Source organism: Lissotriton vulgaris, chromosome 5, assembly GCF_964263255.1.
Source record: "Lissotriton vulgaris chromosome 5, aLisVul1.2, whole genome shotgun sequence".
Taxonomy (NCBI): Eukaryota; Metazoa; Chordata; class Amphibia; order Caudata; family Salamandridae; genus Lissotriton; species Lissotriton vulgaris.
Window position 1 is genome coordinate 319,894,160 of NC_141693.1, and position 19,621 is coordinate 319,913,780.

A 19,621-nucleotide genomic window follows, 5' to 3' on the forward strand; every position below is an offset into this window, starting at 1 on the left:
CTTTTGTTGCTGTTTCCATGTGTGCTGCCTTGTGCAGCCCACATAGAAACAGCAACATTCCACTGATTGTTTATGTGAAGGAAGGTGACCCTTTGTGCACAAAAACAATAAAAAAACAGTTTCATTTGAGATGTCATCAGTGATGGCATCAGTGATGTCACCGATGATGTCATGAGTGAGGTAATATGTGAGGTCATAAGCATTGCAGTGGCATAAATTATAGTTAGCTCAGGTAACTATAACTGCTGAATTTCACTGGTTTTTTGAAAGGGAAATCTGAGCCTAACTCTGTAACCTTAGTTTTTTTTCAGTGAATATAACTACCAAGACCATAATGTACTGTAAATATCTTGGTTATGGAAGCCCAATCAAGGCTGTGTCAATATTATAAAATCAGGGGTATGAAGGTTCAGGTCAATGATAATCTACCGCTTGTACCCATGAACAAGGTGAAGACACCGAAACATGTTGGGGAGGCTGACATTGTTTTGTGCTTTGGATAGCATTAAGGAGGGTTATCCAGTACATGAGTGCACTTTCTTTCTCAGGGCTTCATGATAAGAAACTTTGAATATATATATATATATTCCAACACAATCAATCTTCACTTGACTGCGGCAATTAGTTAAACTAGTGTTGAGTTTTTAGATACCCAAGTATATATTAACAACAACAAAATCTAAACCCGGCTGTTTAGGAAAAAAACAGCGGGTAATTCTACTCCCCATGCGAGTAGCTCTCACCCGAAGCATCTCATCAAGAGCATTCCCTAAGGGGAAAGGTTGCGTCGACAATGCAAATGCAGCAATAATGACGATCTTAGGGTAGCACAGCATGAGAGTAGAATCAGATTTGAACAGAGAGGTTATTCACCAAATGTAATTGAAAAAGCTATAACCAAATCTATGTTGTTCACTAGAGAGGAAGCACTGAGAACAAAAAAAACAAAGATACAAAAACTAACCAGAATGACAACAATAATGATAGTAATCAAGGCAATGAAGACTTCAGATTTATAATGAGATACAGCAAACCACAAAAGTCCCTGAATAAACTCCTCCAGCAAAATTGGCCTCTGGTGTTAAATTATCTGGTGATTGGACCCCTGCTACCGCAGACGATGTCCATCATCTACGTAGTTGCTCTCTACATTTTGCAGTGGGAGTCCGGTGGATTTTGAGACCGTCAGTGGACAGAGCCCTGTTTGGAGGGCACTCGGATTAGATACGAGAAGTGAGTGTTTGTGAGGGTTTTATTTGACACAACAGTTGAACCCATTGACACTAGACACCTAGATAATTATGCATGGACATGTTTATCACTTTGGTACCACACGGAAGCTTGCACAGTGGCACAATCCTTTGATATTATCTTTTTAATTTTTTAGTCACTGGTCCCTTTGTGGGTGAGAGTCTTTTGATTTAGATTCATTGAATATCTTTCACAAGTGGTGCGGTCGCCTGCGGTAGTGCACACAGAGTGATTGGACAGTAGTATTTTGATATTTGGGTATGTTTTATGGTAACTATGTTAGGACTACATTTATTTATTTATTTATTTATTTTTAACATTTGTTAAGCGCGAACAATTGCCCGCAGGCGTCTCGGCGCTGTACATATGTTTGCTCTCCTGTGCTACTCTGTTAAATTATTAGAGACTAAATAACCAAGTTTTCAGTTTCTTCCTGAAAGAGATGAGGGTTGGGCAGGATCTTATAGATTGCGGGAGAGTGTTCCACAGCATTGGGGCAGTGACCAGGAAGCGTCTGTCTCCCCAGTTGACCAGCTTGGTCCGAGGTACATAGCACTTTACTTTTTTGTATCATGCATTAACAAAAATTAACATGAACTAAGACATGGTATTTTTGCAAAGGGATTGATCCAGATATTTGTCAATATGTGTTGCATGAAGGCTAAACTAATATGGTATTTTACTTGTATTTAAACAGATTTTAAGCCGAGGCAAACATAACATTGAAAGATGAGGCACTGTAAATATTAATGAACAATTATAACATGTGCTATCTGGATAATTGAGAAAAGCAATTTTGTTACCAAACTGTAAGAAATAACAGATTACATTTTGATTATCACAGTGTACAACATTTGTGAATTTTCTATGTTCATGACAAAATTATCACGTGGTACAATTAACTATGCACCTGTCACTTTAAAATCTGCAGATTCTGAACTTGCCACTGTCATGTGATCAAGGCTCGGACGAGGCAAAACGGGTAATGGCGACAGAAGAGTAACAAAAAAAAATGTATTGCACGAAACCTGGGTCTGTGTCCATTCCTGGATGAATCCTATTTGTGGCGGAGAAACATTATATATATATATATATATATATATATATATATATATATATATATATATATATATATATATATATATATATATATATATATATATATATATATATATATATATATATATATATATATATATACACACATATATATATATATATATATATATATATCTATATATATATATATATATATATATATATATATATATTACCTACTGGCGGTCGCCAGTAAGTATATATAGTTTGGATTTTTTTTCCTATGGGATTTCAGAAAATTCTATGTCGAATAACTTTGGCGTTTTTGGACGGAATTGGCTGAAATTTTCAGGAAAATTGCACATTTTGTTTCTGAGCAGCCCCTGAAAATTTGGGGGGGTTCGTCAAGGGGGGGACAAGAAAAAAGGGGGTCCCAAAACGCGTTTTTCCCATTCATTTTTCCATAGGGCGGTTGGAATTACTTTTAGCTCGAACGGCTGAATGGATTTACACGAAACTTGGCAAAATTGTAGATATGGTTTGCCCGACGTGCCTTTGCTATGTCTCAATATATGTGCTCCGGCGGATTTTGAGAAATTAATGTTTTTAAAAACAGATATATCTGTGACAGCGCTCCGGTTAGCGCTCCGGTTCGCGTACCTGACCCGTAACGGAACTTCGCGAAGCGAAGCTGATTGGCTCTCCGGTGTCTGTCAACATTCTAAACAGTCCGGAACGGCCACCATCTTGTCTCTCGGTAGGATCGAGAGACAAGAGGTGGAAAAAACAAAGTGGGAAATGAGCATAAGGGGGCAGAGTACATCCTCCCTGACCCTCTAGGTTTGATAAGGGGGCTTTAAAAGGGCCCCACGGGTCAAAAAAAAAAATTGTTATCACTTTTGTTGCGGGGGGAGCGCTCGGTACGCGCACCGGGAAGCGGACCGGGAAGCGTAATATTGGGAAAATGAGATGAAAGAATGTTCAAATATTGTATGTGATTGTTCTTTTTTTTAATTTATTTTTTTATTTAAGTACCAAGATGTAGGTACCAATGCAGAGTCTAAAAATAAAAATACACAGTTTTCTTTGTAAATATCTTGCATGTTGTTTCAGAAGTTATTGTGGTATATGGAATTCATAGCGTAGTCTGTCAGGAAAGCAGAAACACCATGGAGGCAGGAGATGATAAAGAGATGTTAAATACACATTGGAGATAATATAGTGGGAGAAAGGAAGTAACTATGAGCAAACTTATTATGTAACACAAAAACGTTGCACAGTATTTTTAAAGTCTGATTTTACATTATAATCAATTTGCTACTAGTTTACAAAATACATATAAAAATGAATAATGTCTCAAACAATTTTTGAATTATTAAATAAAAATGTATTTTTCTGATTCGTTTTCAAAATTAAAAAGAACTTCTAATAATTCATTGTCAGATTTTTTTTCATTTTCAATTAGGAAATCTACTGATTCCACACATTGCAGAAGTTCAAAGTCTCGTGATTCATCATAGAATTCAGAGTCAATTTCTGTATCTGTGTTGCTTCTTGCAACAATTTCCAAGTTCGTTTTGTTCTCTCCTTCCATTTTTGTGCTGTAAAACGAATTTTTAAAAAATATATCAGTACAGATAGGGCACTGTTGGGTTTAAGTACAGACTGGTAGTTTGTTTTTTTAAACAGTGATTTTATCTTTGGGCAGTGTATGGTATCAGACTGGAAGTAGAAATATAAAAAAATTTATGTGATAAAGCCTAAGTTAATTATTAATTATACAAGACAAGCCTAACTCCATCCATAACTAAAACAGAGATGTCTATCTTATTCTATAACTATTACAGAGGGATAGTATATAACTATCAGAAAATGTTTTCCTACTTAACTTAAAGTGCAGAACATACTTCAGTTTTTAAAATATCATCTTACCCATCAAAAAGAAGTTTAAGTTCTCAGTTGAAATGCACTTGATATGTACTTCAGGAAGTAGTAGTCAAAATGGCTGTGTTTCTCTCTCTTTCTTTATATATATTCAGGTACATAGCCAATCAAATGTCATAAAATAATAGAAGATATTGAAGGTAGCATTTTGATTGGTTGTCAATTCTAACACTTCATAAGTGTTTTTGTTAGGTAATTTACCTCAGGATATTTAGTCAGGCTTACAGCATAATTTTCTCAATGGAATTCCATCAGATTTGGGTAAATGGTAGGGACTGCTAAGTAGTAGGCCCTATTCTATATTTGATGAAAGTGTCTGTAGTAGTTTTTCTGTAAATTACTTTCCCTTCTTTTTTTATCGAGCGCTTACCGGTGCGCTCCCCGGTACGCGAACCAGCAGCGTTACGGGAGTCCTCCATTTTCTGTATTGGTAGAATTGAGTCATAAGATGTATTTATTTATTTATTTATTTATAGTGTTTTGTATAGCGCGGACAAGACCCGTGGGTATCAGAGCGCTTAACATAGAAAGATTACAGATTGACATTATAATAGCAATTATAACAACAAAACAGATATGAGGTAGAAGGCGATATGCTATAAGGGAGTGATTAGATATATATATTCCTATCGCCTGTGCAATTAGCATTACGTGGTGAATAAGGCTTAGCTTGTGTCATAGGCATATAGCCAAGCTCGGTGAGGTAGGGTTATAAAGCATTACCAGTGCAATTACATGTGCATATAGCATTAAGAGTGAATAAGGCTTAGCTTGTATCAAGGATCATATAGATAAACAAAGTGAGGTAGAGGTTATATAAATTTGGCTGTGAGATACAGTTCTAAGATCACATATATATGAGGTAGCAGTAAAGTGTACAGCCGAGGCTTGAACGTGGAATCAGTCATTTGTCAGATATTGATCTTCAAATTATTGATGATGAGGACAACCCTCTTTTGGCGTAAATGTTCATACCAGTGATCTGTAGGCTAGTCTATGTAGGGTATTTACTCATCAAGTGGCTCTTCAGTTCCCGTTTAAATGTTACAGTATTTTGAATCTTCCTGATGTTTGGAGGGAGTGAATTCCAGATTCCGGGGCAGCTCCGGAGAATGCTCGGTCATAGGTTTTTATCTTACGGAAAAAGGCTGGCCGCAATAGCAACTCTTTAGCGCTTCTAGTTGGTCTGTTACCTCCCGATAGCCTCATTTTCTTGGCTAGGTATCTAGGCGTGTTGTAGTGCACCGCTTTGTGGGTAATACAGGCCATCTTCATTTGAATTTTGGCCTCGTAAGGTAGCCAGTTTAGTGCTTTCAGGTGAGGAGATATGTGATCGAATTTCTTCGTTCCCGTAATGAGTCTTGCCGCTGCGTTGAGGCAGGCTTTTAGTGGTGCTGTGGATGTTCTCGGTAGGCCAGCTAACGTGGTGCAACCGTATTCGATCCTCGAGATAACTAGTGATTGGATAGCCAGTTTTAGATCCGCTTCGGAGATAAAGGGTTTCAGTTTTCTTAAATAGTTCAAGTGGAAACGGGCGCTCTTGGCCATTGAGTTAATGTGGTCTTTCATGTCGAGGTTCTCATCTAATGTAATTTCTAGTGATTTGGCTGAGTTAACTAGGGTCGGGGTGCAATTTAGCGCCGTCACCAATTTAGTCCATTCCTTCACCTCAGGTTGGCTCCTTGTCTGTGAAATTAGCAGGAATTCTGTTTTATGGGCATTTAGTTTCAGATGATTCGTTGTTAACCATCGCAAAGCTCTCATTAGTGTCTTGTTCATTAGGTCAATGTCATCAAGGGAGGCGATCGTTATGTATATTTGCGTGTCGTCTGCGTACATGTGATAGGATATCTGTGATTTTCGAAGAATCTCCGTGAGAGGTTCTACATACAAGTTGAATAGATCTGGGGATAACGTTGAACCTTGCGGGACCCCGATTGCGTTAGGGCGCGGGGAAGAGATTGCTTGGTTGACCAGGAATCTCTGAGTCCTGTTCTGTAGGAAAGAATTGAACCATTTCAGCACGTTTCTGGACAAACTCATCCTGTCTTGTAGCCTGGTCATTAGTACTTCGTGATTTACCGTGTCAAATGCTGATGACAGGTCTAGGAGGATCAGTAGGCATGCTTGATTTCGGTCTAGGGCTTGTAAGGCGTCATCAACAATATGCAGGATCGCAGTTTCAGTACTATGCCCTGTTCTGAATCCTGATTGGCAATCATCTTGTAATGAGAACTTAGCGATTAGTTGACTCAGTTGGCCCTGCACGCTTTTCTCAATAAGTTTGGCCAGTAGAGGGATGTTGGTCACTGGTCGATAGTTATTCGGGTCTGTTGCATCCGCTGTCGTTTTTTTGATGATTGGCACTACCTGCCCTGTTTTTAGGCAGACAGGGAGGGTCCCTTGTGCAAGTGAAGCATTTATTTTCTCGGTCCAGATCGGAACTAGAGTGTGGCTGATTTCTCTTACACACTTTGCCGGTAGAGGGTCTTGATAGTGGTTGTTCGGTCTAAGTTCCGCTAGCGTTTTGGCGATCTTTCCCTGGTCGTATAATTCAAATGTGTCCCAATTTGCCTTATTTTTTGTTTGAAGACCCTCTGTTGTCACATTGGCCTCATTTTTAGGTGGAGGAAGGGTCATAAGGTTAGCTGCTGCACTTGTGAGCTCAACTTCTAGCAGTTTGGATTTTTCTGTGAAAAATGAGGAGAATTCCTCGCAGTTTATGGGAGTTTTTGAGTTCTCTTGAACCGTTTTGGCTAGTTTATTTGACTGTTGTTTTAAAATCTCGAAGAGTTTTCGTGGTCTGTTTATGGCATTGTCCAGTTCAGCTCTGATAAATTCTTTTTTTGGAGTTGATTATCTTTTTGTTATATTGGTTTCTGGTTTTTCTGAGGGCTTTCAGCTCGGGGGAGGAGGGATGTTGTCTCCATTTCCTTTCGGCCATTCTCAGTTTGCGCCTGTCCTCGTTCAGTGACTCATTAAACCAAGGATTTTTTGGCTTCTCTGATACTTTTTTCAGTTTTTGGGGCATGGTGTCATTGACGATATTACCGATCGAGGTTATGTAGTGATCCGTCAACTCATTGACCTTCTGCTTGTTGTTAGGTGGCTTCAGGTCTTTCTCACACCTTTCAACCAATAGTTCAATATTAGCCTCTTTTGTGTCTCGGATCAGTTTTTTGAACTTGCGGGGTTGCACGGTCCTGCCCTTTTTCATTGTAGGTATCGCGAATGTTATGGCGTGATGGTCAGACCAATCACATGGGTCTATAGCGAGGATTGATGCCTCTTTATTTCTTGAAATAATCCAGTCTAAGGTCGCTCCTTGTGAGTGAGTGGGTTGGGTGCATGCTTGTGTAAGGTTTAGCTCACTGAGGAAGTCTTTAAGCGAGTTAACCAGTTTGTCATTGCCGTCGTCCCAGTGGAGGTTAAAGTCGCCTAGGAATATGTTGTTGGCATCAGAGTTAGAGTTGGCCGTTATGATCTCTATCAGTTGCTCTGTGAACTTTGGGTTATCTCCTCGTGGGTGGTAGAACGCATGTAGGTTGCAACTTTGATTATTTGGTGATCTTACATTAAGACCAAGGTATTCACAGGATTCTAGGGGGTCGGATTGGAATTGGCTGACCTCGATCTCTGAACGGTGAATGCAAGTTATACCTCCTCCCACTTTCCTTGGTCTGTCTAACCTGACAATGTTATATTGTGGTGGTACAAAGAGATCAATGGTAGGCGATGATGATTCACTGAGCCATGTTTCCGTGAGGATGGCCAGGTCAATTTCCTTGTTAATGATGAGGGCAGCTATGTCTGATGCATGTTTAGTTGCCGAACGACAGTTAAGTAGTAGGCAATTCAGGGGTTTCTGTGATTTAAGGAGATTTCCATTTTCGGATTCGGATGCAGTTACCTGGATATGTTGTAAGTTGTGGTGGATTGCTTTCCTGCCATTCTTTCTGGACGTTCTATTAGAGTCAATAGGTACTATTTTGATATTCTCCACACTACCCCGGGCCGGTTGTTCATAAGATCGGAGTAAGGCCAGGGCTTCTTCATTTGACAAGGGATTGGTCCTGTTTGGTCTGTTGGGTCTGAGTACAAGATTCTGGATGTGTGAGACCTTAGTGTGCGTACTGATCGCCATCTCCCAGATTTTTCCAATTGTCTGTGAGACTTTCATCGAGTCTTGTGCCAAGTTGCCTACTAGTTTCTGGAGCTCTTTGACTTCTTTCTGGGTTCGGGATGATTTCTTATGTGAGATAGCCCTGGCTGTTTGGGTTCTGCAGTTTGCTCTTCTCTGTAAATGATCTGTTCTCATTGCCACAAATCTTTCCTTTGTATCCTTAGTTTGGTTGTGATTCCTGACTCTATTAGAGGTGTCCCCATTATTTCCTATGTTGTGAGATGTAAGGGGTGTTTTTGTGGATAGGGATCTATGGGACTCAAGTCTCGCATTCGAGGGAGGTTGGGGAAGGTAGATATCGTCTGCCTTGTTCATTTCGTGGTTATCTTCATAGAGGGACTCGCTTGAAGCTGCGGTACCCTCTTCAAGCGAAGTGGCATCGTGTGATATCGGCAACGGCTCTTCCCTTGGGGCCTGGTTCTTCTCTTTGTTTCCAGGGTTAGTAGCCACTGCTATCCTTTCTATCTCATTCTCTGGTATTGCCATCGCAATTTCTGTTAAATCTACGGAGTTAGAGGTTTGATTGTTCTGGCCATCCGTTTGATTGGTGTCTCTAGTGATAGAGTCGTTGTTGTCAGGTGTGACATCTGGTGGGGTCATGTTTTGTTGGTAACTTGGTCCTTCTATGTATTCCTTTAGGTTTTGGAAAGTTATCTCAAATTTCTTGAGTTCTCTGTTGGTTGCTTGTATCAGCACTATTCCCGTTTTATACATAGTAATGCTTAATTCTGTATTACATCTTTTAGTTAGTGAGGTCGTTATTTTTGTGCCATATGGTATGTTTCTTATAGTTTTTGTGAACAGCATTTTTGTAAGGACATTGCGCCATTTAGCTGTTTTGTCTGTGTAGAATATCAGGTCATTCATCATGACGCCTTTAACTCTATCGAAATATGGGTCAGCGAACAGAATGTCCGGGTTTTTTCTCAAAAAGTTATGTTTTAATTTTTTTGCCGCCTTTTTGGATAGAGTAGAAGGGTATTCTATACTCTTTGTATTAGACCCAGTCGACCCTCGGTATCTTCCATCCATTTCCGCTTCACGTTGTGGGTCTTCAGAAGCCTTTTGACTATTTTGTACTGAGTTGTTCCCTGCTAGTGTATCGTGGAGGATATAGAAATCTAGGTAACTCAGTTATAGTAGGTATCCTATAGCTATAGTTGTAGTAGGTATCCTCTAATTAATCCTTTGTGATTATGTTACCTTATTCTAATCAATCCTTTGTAATTATGGTGCCATCAACAGTAATTAATTAATTAATTGACTATCTCTATTTATGAAAAGAGTTGTTGGTGATACGTTAACCAGTGCAAGATGTCAGCCGAATCTATCCCTGATGATCTCCTGAGAGGGGAAGGACTTTCTCTCTTTCCCCTCTTGAAATTGTTTGGTCCCTTTTCACTTTTCCTCGTCCCTTCTCTCTTTCCACTCCTTAGATTGGTTGGTCCCTTATCACTTTTCCTTGTCGGTTTGGGGGGGTCTGGGATGTCTCCATTCCCTTTCTCCAGCCGCCAGTCCTATTTCACCGTCTATGCCCCTGGGTTGGTGATCGGCCGATTCATTTGGATAGCATGCGTGTAGACGTCCTATGCGGCCGCCATTTTAAGGACAGGCGAGCCGCTTCTCATTCCTCTTCGAATCCAATATCCCACGTTTTTCCCCTTTGCCTGCACTCGGGGAGTTGCGAGCTCAGGGAGTTGCGAGCTGGTGGGGCCGCGCTGGGGGTGGGGATGACCGTACCTGTCCTGTCGGTCACCGAGGTCTCACAGCTCCACCTTCCGCGATGGTCAATCTGTGCTTACAGGCGCCGGAGGACAAAGAATGTACGGAATGGGTAGAAGGGGGCACGGTAGACACTTTGTGACCCTCTAGGTTTTCTGAGGGGGGATTAGGACGCTGATATATGCAAAAGTAAAAAAAAACAATTTTTAAAAATTTCGCGGGGAGAGCGCCCGGTACGCGCACCGGTAAGCTAACCGGGGAGCGTACTTTGGTGAAGAAAAAAAAAAAGAAAAAAAAACGTTTTGAATGATTAGAGGTAGGGTAGCTCTGAAAAGAGCTATTGTGTTCTGTGGCTAATTTAGGTACCTACAAGTAGGTTCCAATGCACACTTTTAAATAAAGGACGAATATTCTATTCCCTTCTTCGGAGAAGTGTACATCATCTCTTCTGTAGATGTGTTGAATGTTGGAACGCAAGTTATTGTTGTATATTAAACCCATTCCATAGTCTCTCATGTAAGCAGAAACAGATTTATTCACATGTTTCTGTGCTTTCTCAAATTGTGGAAAAAAATTAATTTGACCACTTACATTTTTGTCTTTGATATATATTGGAATATACCAAGGCAGCTTGGGGAAAAAGTGTCATTTAAAAGAAGAATACATTTTACAGCTTTTGATATTTGCTATTAAAAAACCATTGAAATTCACTGAAAAAACCATAGGTTATAGACCATATATAGTTAGGAATTAGCATTTACAAAACCTTGAAATTCACTGAAAAAACCATAGGTTATAGACCATATATAGTTAGGGATTAGCATTTGCAAACCTTGTTTTACTCACAAAAAACCATTGAAATTCGCATATATAGTTAGTTGCACTAACTATATATCGCGCACCCGCAATCCACTGCTGATGATGTCACATATTACATCATTCATGACACTTCGGGGTGGCTCATTGCCGGCGAAGCAGCCGGTCTAAATATAGTCCACAAACAGAGTTCCGGCGAACATTCGGGTCAAAAAACACACAAAGGGTCCGTGTCTTAGCACGTATTGGCTAGCAACTATTGATGTTGTCTCGTTCTATACTTCGATCCAGCGAGACATAGGACTGGTTGCAACCAAATACTTTCTAAGTCAGAGGCCCATATCAGAACTGCGGCATACAAACATGGTAATAGACATGATGACTTTCTGCTTGGAAAATAACGTCTTCACTTTTGATAAAAAAATCTATAGACAAACATGTGGGTGTGCCATGGGCGTTTCCTTTTCTCCAAGCTATGCTAATCTCACCATGGGTTGGAGGGAGAAGAACATAGCTTGGAGAGAAGAAAACGAACCATATACCACGGATGTGGTTATATGGCTCAGATTTATAGACGATCTGTTCCTCCTTTGGAAAGGTACGAAACAGAGATTACTAGATTACATTGACATCCTCAATGAAAATGAGGTTGGACTACAATTCACTTCAAATATTCAAAAAAAAGAAATAGAGTTTTTGGACACAAAAATCTATGTCAAAAACAACAAATTAGAAACAACTGTATTCAGGAAAGCAACGTTAACAAACAGCGTACTACATGGGACCAGCTTTCACCCTACCTCCTTAAAAAGAGCATCCTGTACGGAGAATTTTTAAGAATGGTAAAGGAATTGCTCAGAAGAGAATGAAATGGAGCACAAATTTAAAGAGACCAAAGACCGCTTCTCCAAACGTGGATATAAACATGCAGACATAATTAAAGGAGAACAAAAAGCAAGAGCCAAGTCAAGAGAGGAAACACTAATAACTAAGCAAAAACCTAAAGGGAACAACATGGAAGACGATCAACCACGATTAATACTGACCTATTCCAAGGAGAGTTACAAAATCTGTCAAATCTTGTCAAAATATTGGAATGTTCTCAAGAAAGACAATGAGATAGGAAGTCTAATTGGTGAAAACCCGTTGGTGACATATCGCAAAGCTCCATCTATCCGAGACACACTGGTAAATAGCCACTTCAAGAAAATAAAAACTCGGAGCTGGCTAGAAAAAAGACAACTGGGCTTCAGTAAATGTACGACATGCAAAGCGTGCAAAATTGGTCAAAACCTAAAATTACTAATAGATCCCAGGGGAAGAACTTTTGTGATCAAGGACAAAATAACTTGTGACTCACAATTTGTGGTTTATCAAATACAGTGTTTCTGTGGCAAAAAATACATTGGCTCTACAATCTGTCCACTGAAAAAGAGAATTCTGGAACATACCAGAGCAATCCAAAACAATGACTCAACCTATGCAACGGCTAAACATCTAAATACACATCCAGGAAAAACTTGGAAAGACATGAAATACTCGGGAATAGCTATGGTTGGTGAAAATGAAAGAGGAGGTGATCGAACAATTAGTTTGAGAAGGCTTGAGTCAAAACTAATAATAAGATTCAAAACTAGAAGCCCGTGGGGTCTCAACGCCGATGAGGAACTTTATGTACACTTATAATCAAGATAATTGTGACAGTGTTAATATCTTCTTGAAAAAGGAAAACGTATACTTTAACAATGAATGAATCTCTGTTTTCGTGAACAAGCAACATGAATTTAATGTATGTGACACTTAGAAAATGAAACTTGATTTTAATTACCCCTGCCATGTGACTACTGTTGATCTATAGCATGAAACGACACAATTAAACTCTGAGGCACTTAGCCATGACTATGAATATGGACACTCAGTCCATCACATTTTTCTCTTACTGGTGATAATTTGCGCTACACAATGTGAGCCAAACCAGCCACATTACTATTAACAGTCCTTAGGACAAATAATTTGCGCAATGGTATTCACTATCATTAACACTTAAAGAGTCCAAGTTGTGTCGCATTAATGCTTGGATCCGGTAAATCACATTGCATGGTTTGGAATTATATTGATCCACAGAACTACTGAGCCCACAATGTATCATAATCGCCAAGTGGTGTCTACAGGTATATAATGTAAACAGTAATGATGGACTATTGTTTGTACCGTGATCAGGGACAGCTTCATGTCCAAAACGCGTAGGTGGGGAACCTACAGAAAATAAACCAATAATTCAAGAAACGGAGTAGTGTGCGGCGTGTATCTCTTTTGAGACGTTTTTGCTAAAAGATATATATATATATATATATATATATATATATTGAGGCTGCACTCGCACCTGCCTGTTGCACTCCTTGGCGGGTGCCTGCCAATCGGGGGTGCACCCGACAACAATATCAGCTCAAAGGTCCCTCCCCGCAGTCCCACGGGAAATAGGATGCAGCACTCCAAGGTAGGTTCACAAATGTTTATTCTCAAAAGAACGCGCTTTCGGCACTCTGCCTTCCTCAGTTATGAGACGGAGAGCCACAACAAACACCATCCATTTAAACCTTTACGTTTCATAAGTGCTAAACATAGTAGTAGCAAGAAAGAGAATGCCAGGGCTCGAATTCAAGTCACAACAGCGTATTTATTCAGCTGGTGTGTGCCTTCTATGAGTTACTTCAAGAAGGTATTATGCGAACATTTATCATTTTTTGAAATTTTTCAACATACATTTACATTTTATGCAAACTTCAGAGGATTGAGCATTCCTTTTGCTGGGGAAACAATACATACAATGTTTCATGCATTTACAATATTTACAAACAAAACAGATAAGAAAACATTCATGTGTGGTTATACTTTCACTGTTTGGATACAAAACAAACATTAAATCATATACACCTAGAATACTTCAGGTACTGATCCTTATACGTTAGTAATAATTGTTACATGGATCAGACACATTGGGCAACATGACTTTGATTGCATCGCCCTATGCTTGTGTTTCAACCCCTAAAACTTGGGTTGCATCATCTTTGGAACAGCCGTATAGCCGACGCGTTTCCAAACCCTTCTTTCTCTCAATAGGGTTCTTCTTCAGGGCTGAGCTGTATAACTGTGGTGTAGAATTGGGGGACATTTAGTATCTCCTGTTCTCTAAACTGTTTGACTTTCTTCTGATGTAGGAGAGACCTACGGAGGATTTCTACCTTTTTTAACGTTGTTATGAGCTGTAGTTTTCAAAGGCTGGGCATCAAATTATCCATAATTTTTCACCATTGACTAAATGGAATTAAAGGATGGTGGGTTGATAAGTTTATGGATTTCTAGCACTTATTAAAACATTTAAATCCATGTTCACGATGCGCTGTCACTTACTTGTTATGTAAGTTCCTAAACATTCGTGGAGTTGAAGTGATCGTTTGTGGAAATCTAGTTGTAGTTCCGCGGTGTTGGCGTTCTGTTTAAATATAAATTACGAATAGAATTTTTAAACCTAATCGTGCTGGAGAATGCTTTAGTCTTATGTGCACACTATAGAGCTAACGTGCTTACTTGTATTGGGGCGCCGCGGGAGGACTCAGGCACTGCTGCACTTTCTAACGTTTGAAGCGTCTTGCGTTAAGACAGTTGACTGTTCTGTGAACTAAAGACAAAAGTGCCGACCGTTACTCGACAATCTTATTTCAGTTAAGACTGCGCTTCGCTCTGTTTGTTATGGATTTCTTACCTCCGTCTGTTGAGGCAGTGCTCAAGGCTCCGAGGGGCCGCGTGACACTCACTCCTAACGCTGCTGCAAAATCAGGTTTCCAACACTCTGCGGAACTCGGTTTCCTGCTATTATGTGTTGCTAGGCATTATGGGACTTGTAGTATTCCCCGTCTTGCCATTTTATACACTTGCTTTTCTATTACATTTGTCTTAAAGAGAAGGTAAATGATGTAGTGGTTAGCACATTGAATGGCATGTCCCATTGAATGTGTTTGTTGATCAGTGGTGGGTCAACAGAGGACTCAATAATTAGATCTTTGCAGTTCTGATATTTCATTCAATCCATCCATCACACAATTAAACTTGAGAACTAGGTAGGCTTCTTTTTTAAGCAGCATGGTATCGACATTTCCTCCCCTAGGAGGGGCTTTCATGGCTTGTAACACTGTCCATTTAAAATCTGTCTCAGTATGTTGATATTCCACAAAGTGCTGTACCATGGGCGCAGACATCACTTTGTGTCTGATCCTGGACCTATGTTGAGCCATTCGTTGATTAACTTTTTGGGTGGTTTTCCCAATGTACAACTTAGGACAAGGGCACGTAATTGCGTATATTACGTTATTTGTTTTGCAGTTTGAGAATCCTTTGTGTGTCCATTTAATTGTGTTAAATTGGAATTCCTCCCCTTCGATTGTGTTAGGGCAGGAGGCACACGTGCCACATTTATGATGACCTGTTATGGGTGGTAGTTTCCACAGCGCCCGTAAGCCCGTTTTGGCTTGGCTGACTCCCAGGTCAGCTCTCACAATGTATTGGGAGATGCTTCTATTTTTCTTTAGAGCGAACAACGGCTTCTCCATTGGAACTTCCGAGTTCGATATCAGATGCCAATTTTTTAGAATAATGGACTTAAATTTGTTTGTGTATGGCCCGAATGTGGTAACACATACTGGCCGGTCAAGGGATTTAGTTTCTTTTTTACTCAATAGTTCTTCCCGTGGGGTGTGCCAAGCCCGTGTGGTTGAATGTTTCAATAGTTTCCGGGGGTAACTTCTTTGTTGGAGTTGATCACTGAGTATTTGGGAATGAGTTATGAAATCTTCCTTCCTTGAGCAGTTACGTCGGATTCTCAACATTTGTCCATATGGCAAATTGGCTTTCAAACTTTTCGGGTGGTAGCTTGCAAAATGCAAGATTGTGTTTTTGTCAGTGTTTTTACGGTGTAAAGTAGTTGTCAATTTGTTTTCATGGGGAACAACCACCACATCTAGAAAGGTAAGGGATGTTCTACTGTGTGTCATCGTAAACTTTATGTTTGGATGTCTGGTGTGCTGCCACTGATGGAATTCGGTCAGCATTTCTTCAGACCCTTTCCATTGACACCAGATATCATCAATATAACAATACCATGTTGTTATATTTTGTTGAAATGGGTTGTTGTTGTAAATGAAGCGCTCCTCATACAGGGCCATGAAGAGGACCGCCATTTCTGGGGCGTAAGGACACCCCATGGCGGTCCCCTTCACCTGCATGTAGAACGCATCCATGAACCGAAAGTAGTTTCTTTTGAGAGCTATTCTAGCTAAGTCAATGATGAAGTCTGTGGGGACTCTTTGTGGTCGTGGTCGTATGTCTAAATAGTACTCCATTGCTTCCAGTCCATCCTCCTGAGGGATCTGGGTGTATAGAGATGTGACATCAAAGGATACAACAACTCTTGCATTCCATCAAATGGAACTCCTTCTACCTTATTGATAAAGTCTGTGGTATCTTTAAGGTGTGATTTTTCTTCAGACAGAAAGGGTTTTATGAACACATCCACATACTTGGCCAGTGGTTCTAATAATGAATCACACCCGGAAACTATGGGCCTTCCGGGTGGATCAGTTATGCTCTTATGTATTTTCGGTAGAAAATAGATAACTGGAATACGTGGGCTCTTTTTGTTAAGGTATTGGAACTCTTTCGTTCCTAATATCCCCTTGTCACGACCCTCTGTGAGTTTCGTCTGAATCTCAGCTTGTATTTGTGGAGTCGGATCTTCTTTGACTTCTCTATACCAGTCAGTGTTCTTGATTTGACTATTGGCTTCAGCTATGTATTTATCTCTAGACCAGACCATCAGTGCGCCCCCCTTGTCAGCGGGTTTTAGCACTATGGAATCATCATTGAGTAGATTGTTCAAGGCCGTTTGTTGATCTCTACTGATGTTCTTTTTCAAGAACATTTTTTGTTTGTTTAGCTGTGTGATGGAGGACAGAACGGTCTGTTCAAAGGCTATTATTTCTTTTGGAATTGTACACGTTGGGGGAACAAATGTAGATTTGTTGGACAAGTTAGAGGGTTCTGCTACTCTGGTATCTTCTTTATTGTGGAAAAATGCCCTGAGTCTCAGTTTATGACAAAACTCTAGCGCTTCTATTTTCAAGTGGGTCAAATCAGTGTTAGTGGTTGGCACAAATTTAAGTCCTAATTCAAGAACAGATTTTTCGTGTACAGTTAATTCTTTATTGGATATGTTCACTATGGAGGTCAAATTCATGTCTTGTACTGGGTTCTGCGTGTTCTCATTTCCCATGGTTGGGGCTGAGGTTTGAATCTGGCTCTGCCTCTGCCTTCGCCCTTCTCTAAAAAAGGAATTCTTTTTGAGGATCCCTCCCTTGGGTCTGAATCATTAGCTGATTCAGATGATGAACTCTCTGAGAAGGTAACAAATCTGTTTTTGGACCTCCCTTGGTACTGTGATAAGGCCCTTCGAGATTCTATTTGGGTGTAGTAGTCCTCTTTCAAGTACGGATAGACTGACTCAATTCTGAAGGCCTTAACGTCCTTGTCAAATTTGTTGGACCTAAAGCTGATAGTATTGTCTCTGAATGTGGCAATTTCCTTGTCAATTTTTTCGAGTAAAGCTTTGGATTCGTCTATTGTGTGATTATCCTCTATTGCTTTAATTAACGCCTCGATCTCTTCCTGTTCTTTTTGGCAAATTCTCTTAGCTGTTTCAACAGTGTGGACCATGAGGTCTCTGCTACACTTTGTCGCTATATAACTAAAGCCCTTTTTATATACTGGGTCCTCTGTAAACACCACCGGTACGTTTTTTACTTGAAGTTCCCAAGGGATGGTACCTGCCTTGAGGTGTTCAAACAAAAAATGTCCTTGCAATTCTGTACGTGTGTGCTTTTTGTGCAGTCTTAATAACTTGTCACTCTCATTTTGTTGTTGTGCGTTTGTACTAAGTTTGATGGAGGAGAACAGAGAAGGTCCCGAAATTAAATTTTTAATGTGTGCCTCAGAAAAGGAAAGTGTTTCCTCCTCTGACATGTACCAACAGGTTATGGTCTATAACCCGTTGAGCCAGTTGCTGGGAAGTTTGTTCTGGCTTTTTTTAGGGCCAAAAAACCCACGCAGGCCTTTGCCTGCTCTCTCTACGTTTATAACTGGGGGGGTTTTGTCCTACGGGTAAGCATGAGCGGATTTTGCGGATTGGCAATCCGCGAATTTTGCGGATTTGCGGATTCGCAATCCGCAAAATCCGCGAATTCCCGCGAATTTGCGGATTTTTTTTTTTTTTGTGTTCGCCCGTGTTTCTGCCAGTTCGCGAGGGTTTTTACAATTTCGCAATTTGCGAACTTACCTGTCGGGTCGCAAGTTTTGCGAACTTGTTGTTTCTACGTGTCCAGCCTGTTTGGGACACTCTTCTTCATCACTGCCACTCTCTGTCACCACTGCCACTCTCTGACTACTCATGCCACCCTCTGGCCCACCCATGCCACCCTCTGTTTCATCACTACACCCTCTGGTTGTCCAGTGTACATTATTTTCGGCAAAGCAAAGCACACCTTCCCTGCCTCAAGTGACCTGAATTAATTTGGGGCTGATTAATGTGTCACAGAATATTTTTTTAGCTGGCACCTGCTTCCTTAGTGCGCCCTGATTAGTGATCTTTTGCACTTGCTAAGTGCTTTCATTGTTGCAAAATTAGTTACAACACCTGCCCTGCCCCAACTGACAATAATGAATTAGGGGCTGATTAATGGATTTTAACTTCCAGCCTGGCTCCTGCTTGTCTCCCTTAGCTGTAATTCAGGACCTTTGTGGCATATGTGTAACTATTCTGAGGTTCAGAGCAGGGTCACATAATAGTTTCAACTGGCAACTGAACTCTGGAGGGGCCCCTCAGGAAGCACTACAGGAAATGGCTACTAATGATGTGCCTGAACTTTTGAACCTGGTAAGTAGTTACTTTCAGTTTTGCCAAGATCGTATTTCTGCAATTTTGCACTTATTCGCGGGGCGCGAACTCACGCGAACAGTGCGAGCAGTGCGAGCAAAATCCGCTGCTCGCGGATTTGCGGATTTTGCGGGAAATTCGCAAATCTCGCGGATTGCGGATTTCCCGAAAAATCCGCAAAATCCGCGAGCGGAACGGATTTTCCGCCCACGCCTACCTACGGGTCCTGGCTGGACAACATACGTAATATCAAGAAAGAGAATGCCAGGGCTCGAATTCAAGTCACAACAGCTTATTTATTCAGCTGGTGTGTGCCTTCTATGAGCTACTTCAAGAAGGTATTATGCGAACATTTATCATTTTTTTAAATTTTTCAACATACATTTACATTTTATGCAAACTTCAGAGGATTGAGCATTCCTTTTGCTGGGGAAACAATACATACAATGTTTCATGCATTTACAATATTTACAAACAAAACAGATAAGAAAACATTCATGTGTGGTTATACTTTCACTGTTTGGATACAAAACAAACATTAAATCATATACACCTAGAATACTTCAGGTACTGATCCTTATACGTTAGTAATAATTGTTACATGGATCAGACACATTGGGCAACATGACTTTGATTGCATCGCCCTATGCTTGTGTTCAAACCCCTAAAACTTGGGTTGCAACACC